This window comes from Choloepus didactylus, chromosome 3 (genome assembly GCF_015220235.1).
Source record: "Choloepus didactylus isolate mChoDid1 chromosome 3, mChoDid1.pri, whole genome shotgun sequence".
In the NCBI taxonomy this organism is placed as follows: domain Eukaryota; kingdom Metazoa; phylum Chordata; class Mammalia; order Pilosa; family Megalonychidae; genus Choloepus; species Choloepus didactylus.
The window spans coordinates 79,217,229-79,226,011 of NC_051309.1; positions in this window are offsets into that span (position 1 = coordinate 79,217,229).

Consider the following 8,783-nt stretch of genomic DNA (forward strand, 5'->3'; position numbering starts at 1 on the left):
TCGCCTCCTCTCCAGCCACTCTGCCTGATAAGTTTCTCAAACAGGGCAAACTCAAAGCTTCACCTCTGCTCATCTTTCTCCTTGGACTGTTCCCAACCCCTTTACTGGGCAAACTACTTCTCATTCTTCACATCGCAGGTAAAATACCATTTTCTCTCAGAAACCTTACCTGACTTTGCAATCTGAATGAGTTTTCCCTTGTATGTTTTCTGATAGCATTCTATGCTTCTCTTCCCTAATACTTATCACAATTTATATAGGTTTTGATGGTATGATTATTGTTGTGGTGGTTTATCTTCTCTACACTAAATTTAAGTTCTATTTCACAAGATCTTTGTGTTCTTTTTGCACTCCCAGTAATTAGCACAATCCGGTGTAGACTCTCAATCAGTATATGTTGAATTAATGAATGAACTGTCCAAAGCTACCCTTTGGTAGGAGTAGTGTTAAGATATGACTATTTTATACCATTGTGAGTGCTTTTGAATTCCCAGAAGGCTTAATGATTTTAAATAGTTTCACCATTTCTATTATCCCCTTTATATTCTTAACAGTAACTCATGCATTGTCTGATCAACTGATTTAATCTTTTAAGAGCTTTTTGAGGTAGGGATTATTTTTTATACTTAGATGAGGTTCACTAATAATGGCGGGAACCAGGATTTGAGTCTAGCTCTGTTGACTCCAAAAACTGTGCCTTAACCTTTATGCTGGCCTGCCTCTGCAATATAGAGTCTCTATTTTCTTCCTGAAGTCTTGGACACTTATTACATATCTGGGGAGTGCCCTGAATTCACATTCATTGAAACTTTATTTTTCTCCGATTATTTGAGTATTTACAGAATCTAATGGAAACAAGTTAAAGCATCCTACTTCATCAATAGATACTGCACTCAAATATTCAATTTATGGCCTTATGCTTTTAGGTTCTGGGTTTGGGCCTTATAAGACAAATTAATGCTTTACCTTATTTTCTCAGTACTATGGGTAAAAAATTTTCAATAAGTGCATATATAGCCATATATATATATATATCAAGGTTTGCCTAATATGCAAGCTTTGTATTTGCAGCCACCCAGCTTGCTAAATGCTGAGCTTAAACATGTCTTGACATGTATAACTGAGTTTGCTCTCTTTACCCTCCTTATTGCATTCAGGCTGATAAAGAGGCTCTGGAGTCAATGAGAATGCCAGATCAGCTATGGAATTTGCAACATTATTTGCTTTGAATCAAAGTTCAATTGATCTCTGGCATTCCAGATATTGGCCTGGGCCCTCCTAAATTGTCCTTGTCTAGTCTAAAGTAAACTTTCAAGTCTTGATTAACAGGAAATCAGTTGACTCTGTTTAAGTAAGTAAAAGGCAAAAATTCCTTTTGTGTGAAAGTCCACTAAGCCTCTGAAGACAAGCAAAAATGATGTGAGTCACCAACCTGAGTTTATTATACATCATTATAATTTTACCTTTAATCACTAATGTTTTATGACATGGGACAACTGTACTATTTTAAATAAGTGTAGAATTTCAATATTCTTTGTGCCTTTATGTTAGACCCCAAATCTGATTGTTCTTGCTTAAGTTAGGCCAATAAGCCAAGTCAGGAAGTCAGAAACTTTATGACTATCAGAAGTATCTGTTTTTCCATAATATTTGTAAGAAAGACCAGGAACAGCATTTAAGAAATTTAGAAAAATTGTAATATTCCCAAAACTTTATCACCCACATTTTTTTTTTTCTTTTAAGCACTTTTATTCACACACTGTACAGTCCATCCAGATGTACAGTTGATGGCTCTTGGTAAAATCACAGAGTTGTGCGTTCATCAATACAGTCAATTGGAGAACATTTGCATTGCTCTGAAAAGAAAAATCCCAAACCCCTTATGCCCCACCCCCTATTATCGACACTCAGCGTTGGTATGTTCCCTTTGTTAAAGTTGGTGAAAGAATATTAAAATCTTACATTAACTACAGTCCATAGTTTGCACTAGTTGGATTTTTCCCATATAACACCCTATTATTAACACCTTATAATAGTGACGTGCATTTGTTCTAGTTTAGAAAAGAACTTTCTTTATTTGTACAATTAACCACAGTCATCATCCACTAAATGTTTCGCTGTGTTGTACAGCCCCATGTTTTATCCTCTGGCTTTTCTGCTGACATACATGACTCCAAACTTCCCCCTTTCAACCCCAACCACACACACGATTCAGTGCTGTTATTTACACCCACAGTAATGTGCTAGCATTGCCACTATCCATGTCCAAACATTTACAATCAACCTTACCAGAAGTTCTGCACAAATTAAGCACCATCTGCCCATTTTCTGCCCTCACTCTATCTCCTGGTATCCTATACTCTAGATTTTAACTACATGAGTGTGCTGATTATAATTAGTTCATATTAGTGCGATCATACCATACGAGTCCTTTTGTTTCTGGCTTACTTCACGCAACATAATGTCCTCAAGGTTCATCCATGTTGTCGCATGCCTCAGGACTTCATTCCTTCTTATTATTAATAATATTCCATCGTATGCATAGACCACATTTTGTTTATCCATTCCTCAGTTGATGGACACTCGGGTTTTTTCCATCTTTTGGCAATTGTGAAGAACGTCGCAGGTGTTATTGACAAGCCTCGGAGACCGAGTTGGACACCCCGTGTGTTCTGTTGTTTTTTTCTAGGATAATCGCAGCCCAGTCCCCATCATCACACCCACTGACCCCATTGACAGAGAAATCGAATTCCTTCCATCCAGAGCCCCCTACGACCCCCGGTGGATGCTTGCAGGGAGACCTCACCCAAGTAAGTCCTCGAGGGCCTGCCTGAGAGACCTGGATTTTGGGGCCTCTCTTCTGGGCCTGGGCTAAAGGAGCACTTTCCATTGAAGAACTGATGCTTGATCTGATATTTCAGAGAGGTACATCTGAGTTCATATACAGCAGGGAGAGGAGGGATGGAGATTTAGATTATTCTGTGCTTTTCCTGAGCTGTTGATCAAGGAAGCTTGGAAACATCCTCTGTCTTCTGGAGCTAATGGGATGGAACGAGCCACAGTGGAGGTTGTGTCCTCCCCAAATGGCCCATGGTCACATAGATGGAAAATTCAGTGCTGAAGCATTAGAGTTTCAAAGAGAAGTCTGCCTGCTTTTCTTCTCTCGGACCCTGGCTCTATTTGGCTAAACCTTTACAAGGGATCTCTCTGTGAGTTTTCCCAGGATAGATGACTTTGGCTTCTACACACGTCTGTGCTCATTCTCAAGCACACAGGTGCCCACACAGAGTCACACATGTGTGCACACACATCTGTTCTCTCTTTGAGAGGCAGAGGCTTGTCCTGGTGGTTTATTATTTCTTTTTTTTTTTTTTTTTTTAATTGAGATATATTCACATACCACGCAGTCATACAAAACAAATCGTACTTTCAATTGTTTACAGTACCATTACATAGTTGTACATTCATCACCTAAATCAATCCCTGACACCTTCATTAGCACACACACAAAAATAACAAGAATAATAATTAGAGTGAAAAAGAGCAATTGAAGTAAAAAAGAACACTGGGTACCTTTGTCTGTTTGTTTCCTTCCCCTATTTTTCTACTCGTCCATCCATAAACTATACAAAGTGGAGTGTGGTCCTTATGGCTTTCCCAATCCCATTGTCACCCCTCATAAACTACATTTTTATACAACTGTCTTCGAGATTCATGGGTTCTGGGTTGTAGTTTGATAGTTTCAGGTATCCACCACCAGCTACCCCAATTCTTTGGAACCTAAAAAGGGTTGTCTAAAGTGTGCATAAGAGTGCCCACCAGAGTGACCTCTCGGCTCCTTTTGGAATCTCTCTGGCACTGAAGCTTATTTCATTTCCTTTCACATCCCCCTTTTGGTCAAGAAGATGTTCTCCGTCCCACGATGCCAGGTCTACATTCCTCCCCGGGAGTCATATTCCACGTTGCCAGGGAGATTCACTCCCCTGGGAATCACCCACATTTAATATAGGAATTAGTCTACTTGGTGGCCATGAAGATTGCTTAAGTGTGAACAGAGTGTGAGTAGTCATTCAGCTTCTTATTTTTCCAGGCTTATTAGATGAATGCGCTCTAAGTCAGTGCTATTAGATGTTAATGTGTAATTGGAATCCCCAGGGGATCTTGTTAAAACGCATATTGTGATTCAGTACTTTTGGACCTGAGAGTTGGCCCTTCTGTCAAGCTCCCAGATGATGCTGATGTTGCTGATCCAAGGACCACTCTTTGCATGTCTTACCCAGGGTAAGAATTCAATAAAGGTTGGATTAATTAAATTCAGGAAACTTGAATTCAAAGGCATTCTATGTCTCAGTCATTCTCTCATTTCTTAGCAAATATACTGAATGCCTACTATTTCCAGGCACTCTGGGAGGTACTGGGAATCCACAGTGAACAAAATAGATATTCAGCAATCCTTACAGGCCACAGTAGTGAGAAGCATCTCAATTCCAGTCTTGTCCCTGCCTCAGAATCTTGTGGAGAAGACAAATACTAAATGCACAGAAATATAAGCATATAATGTAATTGTAATCATGATATATGCAATAAACAGTGAAATGAAAGAAACTAACAGATTTATACTTGGGCACACAGAAGTGAGTTTCAGCAGACTTGAAAGGTGTTTAAATGTGAGCCAGATGAAAAGTGGAAGAGATGCATTCCAGCCCAAAGAGCTGTCTTGGGCAGGCACCCTAACATATTAAAGTTTCACTTCCTCCTTAAACTTAAAATATGTCAGTGTTGCTAAATATACTAAATCATAAAAGGTGGAGGGTGGGGAGGAATGGGGATGGAGTAGAGTGCCTACCTAATTTATTATTCTAAGGGAACACTTTTAAAAGTAAAAGTGCATCATCAATTACTTTAAGACAATAGGTATAAACCAGGATGTATGGTTTGTCACTCTAGTGTGGAAAGGCAGGGAGAGGCCAAATCATAGTGGAGGTTTTGGCTATAATGGCTTTCTTTCCCTATGAGAAGAGTTCTTCATCATGGAAGTAACAGAACCTCATCTATGCTTAATAGATCACTGTTAAAAGTGTAAGGGACCAATGGGTAAATAATAGACTTATTTTCAAGCAGTTTTGGTTTGCTTCAGAAGACTCAATGCCAAAAGAACATATCATTAACTTGAGGAAGACTTAGGATATATTTTTATTTTGACCATTTATTTGTTTCAAGTGGGTACATAAATTTTAATATATGGCTTATGAATTTACATAGTGTTTCCAATTGTTTAATTAAAAGGGATTAAGCATTAACTAAAGAATTCCTATAAAAAATCTTGAGTTCCTTGGAAAAAAGTGTTATAAAAACTCAAAGAAGTTTTAATTTCAAGGAATGTAAATATGATGAATAAGATATGTGTATGCCAGAGACCTGAGGTGAACAAGTAAGTATTCACAGTAACAATGGTCCTTCTCCCATCTGCATCCACTGGGAGATGAAAATGTCACAGGTGATATAGGAAGACTAGTGAGGAACCAAAAAGCATGTAAGATTGCCCTTTAGATTTATTTCAAACAAGTTGCTTTGCTACAACTAGTTGCCACCAACCTCTCTGCATCTCTTCTCTTCACGAAATGCCTTCTCACTTACTTCCCAACCTTTCTAAACAGAAGTCCTAAATGCTGACAATTTACAATGCTCTTCTATTGCGGCGATTCTTCTAGTGTCATCACCTTCCAAACCTTGGTGTGTCAGACCCTTCCGTAGAGTCAAGCTGGTTTCTGGTAGTGGTTTGGTTGTTTGGGAACACTGCTCTCTCTTTCAGAACAGTAAGGGCTGTTCATGTACCCCAGGAGTCTAGTGTGTATACTTGGGTGTGGGAGTGAGGGGGTTCAAAAGCCCCACTGCTTCCTTTCTTCCCTCTTTCGCAACCCCTTGCCACACGCCCTCTGATGCCGATTGACTCATTCTCTGTGACCCATCATCTCCTCTGGAACTGGTCCATGTTTTCCACGCCTTCCTATTTCCTCTGCCTGGAGCTCTAACTCTAAAACAGAGAAATGCTTTCCTAAAGAGATGAGTGATATCACATCCCTTTTCAAACTGGTTGTCTTATCCCTAGCCAATGCTACACCCAGAAAGTTTAATTCACTTTGTGACTGAATAAAATTTATTTTAAATGCATTAGGGTATCTTGCTACTGAAAGTGGTTTTTAAATAGTCTTTTAAAAGAAAGAAAATGAAGCAAAAACAACAACTCCCCACTTACTATCCATTTATAAATTTTCTAAGAGGGGCACCTGTGCTATTTGACAAAATGGGGTATACCTGTATGAAACAAGGACACCTGGCCATCTCAAATACTAAACACTTCTTTTTTACTATGAAACGACTAGGGACTAATATTGCCATTGGGAAAAAAAAAGGTCATTTTTAAAAACAAAACCTATTGAACACAGTAAAATGCAATGGAAAAAAAAATTACCCTTAATATAACCACCAAGGGATAAGCAAGGTTAACTTTGGGGACCACTTAGGTCACATTTCCCAAAGTGAGTTTCCATGTTCTCATACTAGGTGACCATGGCTAGAGATAGGGGTGGGGATGAGAGAAAAACAATCATGGCCAATAGCATCAAAGTATTTCCAAGTAGGTGGTAGAAGATGTATGTCATTTCCTTATCCTTGCAGAAGGTCACAGCTGCCTCTGTAGAGAGTAAGAAAGGAAGTAGGAGGTGTGAAAGCAGAGGAAGGGTATGTGAACAAAACTCATCCATCCCTACATTCCTCTGGATGCTTCCTCAAATGGCAGGGAAAGTCAAAGAATAAAACTTAATGGAACTTACTAAATAAGTGGTTCATCAAGGCTCTTTTGTGGGCACACAAACCCTTTGTAAGGCACTCATAAATTGTAACTTGGATACTGAAAGGATTTTATAGTCCAGTCCATTCATTTGGTACATGGTGGCTAGACATTTGTGACACTCTCTCCTTCATAGGTCACTTAATGCCATTTGGTTATTAGTCCCACCAAATGCATCTTGTTCTCCAGAGCACTTAGGTCAGTATAATATGCCATAAATCATTCCAGCCTCAGGGGATTTGCACTTGCTATTCACTCTGCATTAAGCATTGTTCCCCATAAATCTTTGCATGGCTCCATCCTTAGCATGCATCCAAGCTCAAATGCCCACCAAAAACAACTTCCCTGATTCTCTCAATGTCCAGCAGCCAACATCACCCAGCCCTCTCTAACTCATTTTATTTTCTTCATAGTCTTATCATCATTTGAAATGGTTGCTTTAATTTGTTCACTTAATTGTTTATTGTTTCTGCCTCCCCACCTCCCATTTTAACAACAGCAGTCACCTCATCTATCTTGTTCACCTCTCATCCCCAATGTAGAAAAACATCCAGCACATGGAGAGTGGGTACTCAATAAATATTTATTGAAATAATGAATGCATGAAACAAACAAGTGATCTAAATTATACTTAAAAATAAAATAATTTATTGAAAGCAATGAATAAGGCTTAGATGTTGCAACTGTCTAGCTAGTCACTTGAAAACTGAAGCAAACAAAAATAGAAAATTCTGGATAGATAAAACATGTGACTTGGTCCATCTATAAGTCAAAACCCAGGAGATGAATAGAATCTGAGGGTTTTCTTTCATTTGCTTGTGCATTTTTCTTCTCCAGATGCTATGCATATGACAATGCTTGTACACTGTGAAGTACTATTAAACATAAAATATTTTTATTTCTATTACCAACAGTCATCTTACATTCACCCTACCTCTGTTTAGGATGAGGAGAATAATTGATATGTGTGGGAGAACTGATTGACATAAACTCTCTGAAGGCACACTACATGGAAGGGAATCATGTAGACTGGGTGTCTACCATGGATCAGACACAATCACAACCCTGAAAACAAACCTATACAATATTCCTTGTCATTCCCATTTCTTACATAAGGAAACTGACATTACAAAGAGTTCTGGAATAGCATGTCCAATATAGTAAAACATAATTAAAGCTGCTTCTGATCCCAAAGGTAGTGCCTTGCTATACCATGATGCTCCAGAGGGCAATGAAATATGTAGGGTGAAGCCAAAAATATGACCACTCCTTACCTCACATTATGTATGGTATCTGAACATGATAGCTTATGGTCATGGGTGAAATTATTTGAAATATGGAGAAAAAGTGTAAATCATTTACTTCTGCCTCCTCTTGAACATGCTTCTTCCCCTGAACTCTCCTTTCTACATGACCTTGACTTATTTTACCGTTGCCACCATGCAGGAGAAGGAGGAGGAGGAGAAGGAAAGGAAGAAGAGAAGGAGATGGGGTAAAGGAAGAGGAAGTGGAAAAGCAGGGAAAGGAGGAAAAGCAAGGGAAGAGAGAGAAAATGAAGGAATGAAGAAGGAAGGAAGGGGGAGAAGAGAAAGGAAGGAAGGAAGAAAGACATAGTTAGATGCTGGGTGCCTCTGTCATTTATTTTTTATCTATTTTATCAACATCTGTATTTCTGTTGCAGAAAATGAGGCTAAACAGAAATCCATCTTTCCTTCACTTGCATCATGCACCAAAATATCTGGCTCAACAGCAGTCTAGATTTTGTCTTTCCATCCGTTCTCCTTCCATGCATTTACTGACCCCCAATGTGCTCTTGCTAGTTCCCTTTATCTTTGCTGAACAACCTTCAACAGTGGGAATGTTTTTGCTATCACTATAACTCTTACAGGAAATATTCATATCTTTAAGTAAGGTAGGAAGAAGCTGATGAGAG